This window comes from Echiichthys vipera (genome assembly GCF_963691815.1).
Source record: "Echiichthys vipera genome assembly, chromosome: 19".
NCBI lineage: Eukaryota > Metazoa > Chordata > Actinopteri > Perciformes > Trachinidae > Echiichthys > Echiichthys vipera.
The window spans coordinates 8,480,113-8,482,162 of record NC_139844.1 but is presented as its reverse complement, the minus strand read 5'-3'; positions in this window follow the sequence as shown (position 1 = coordinate 8,482,162).

The following is a 2,050-nucleotide window of genomic DNA, read 5'->3' as shown; positions in this document are numbered from 1 at the left end:
GGCGCGGAAACCAAACAGTGACAGCGTCATGACGTCAGGGGCATAAACTAATGCTGCATTTAAAGTAATCGGAAAAATGTGTACTGAGGGCTTAAACTATCACTCGCTCATAATTCACGTACATATAGGACTACGTTTTAAAAAATATATAAATAAATAAACACAATAGAATTGAAACAACTTGTTACTTTAGTTTCACCTATCATACACATTTGCAGATGTTTCTGTCGAAAATGTACAGTCCCTTATGGCAGTGATGTTTTTCTGAGAACATTTTAATCACTACTTTTAGTACTTATGATACATCATATTTATGTGGGTCCAGTAATTCACACTGACAAAAAAACATGGCAGACGATATGAAATAGACCTAGAGGCAGTATACTAATACATTATATTGAACCTTTCAGCCAATAAATTATAACAATCAAATTCAGTTTAACATGAGAACTATGTAGCTACAACACATTGAATAGATTACTTCGTTTTAGATTTAAATTATATTAGGACAGAAGAGTATTAGCACTGCATAAGTCAGCACATGGCAATTAAGTGTCTCATCTCATCTCATCTCATCTCATCTTCATCCGCTTAATTAAGTGTGCATGCCATTAACAAGCCAAAGAGCTCAATGTTTTTGTGCATGTGATTGAAAATAGATGGCTGACAAATAGCAAGTGATTTTACATCTCAAAGAAGTGTTATAAACATAGGTTATAAACCACGAAATCTGATTGAGATTGACCGAGTTTAAAACTGTCCGACCGGACTCTGAACGCACCATTTGCGCGGCAGTCATGAATGATGACCAAAGACATCCAGAGCCGCAAATCCATACAACTAACCCCGTATTGTATTATACTGTTATATCTTATAATACATCATGTTGTAAATTTAGTCAACAACCAACTGTGGACTTCTTGGTCACATCTTGGTCTTTGTTCAGTTAAAGCCATAATTCAGAGTGAGTGAGGCATCATTGTTGAAAGGGTGAAAGATTTTAGCCTAGATGTTATCTCCATCACTAAATAAAGATGCGTTTTTAAACCACTCTCTCTAGACTGACACCAATATACGATTCTGTAGCAATACCTTATTTTATGTGCATTTTTTTTTAGACATAATGGGCCTATTTTAGTACCGTTTGTTGGCTGCATAGCTGTGGAAATATCTTTTATCATTTGAGATGGTCATAAATCTGTTTAGGCATGTTCTTTAATCTGACACAGATCAATAGTTATTAACATAAAGAAATACATTGAAATAGCCCATAATCAGTTCAGGATTCTAGTTTGAGGGTCATTATTTAGCCTGATATTAGCCTAATACATATATATTTGAAATATTTTCAGACAAATAACATTGCCTATATTTTTCTTTTCTTCTTCTGCGATAATCATTAATATTTTTTGCTTTACATCTTTTCATAAATCTACTTTTACACCACTATACCAAGCTGAATTAATAACACATTAATGTACAGTGGCACGTGTGTATAATTAGAGGTCTTCATTCATTTACAAAAATATCTGCACATCCTCACTAAGAGTGCGGGAAATCGAAGGCATATATGTTTATTGACATTTTAACTAATGATTGAATTCTTGTAAATAGGCCAAAAAAATAGGTCCTGCATGTATAAAGCAGGTGATCAGTCAGGCTTCACTGTAGGTGACTGTCCTGTCCACTAACAGCAGCTGCAGTGTTGAGTGCTGTGTGCTTTATACCGCTGCTGCTGCTGCTGCTGCTGAATGTTCGAGGCTACAACTCCAAATTAAAAACCTCCCTCAGAAAAGTCCGCATGTGGTTTCCTCCTCCTGCCCTCTAAACAACCGCAATGAAGGAATTTATCCGTTTGCTCTGAAGTCTCGCTGCTCACAGAAATGTGCACTCGGTTGACTTTTACCCGCGTCGAGTGAAGGAAGATCAGGGAATCGGACCTGTCAATTCTCACCGGCAACTCCTGCAGCATCCTCAGAAACAGCAGCAGAAAAGAAAAAAATCACATTTGAGCTGCCTTGTATTTATTTTGTATTTATTATTTCATCTC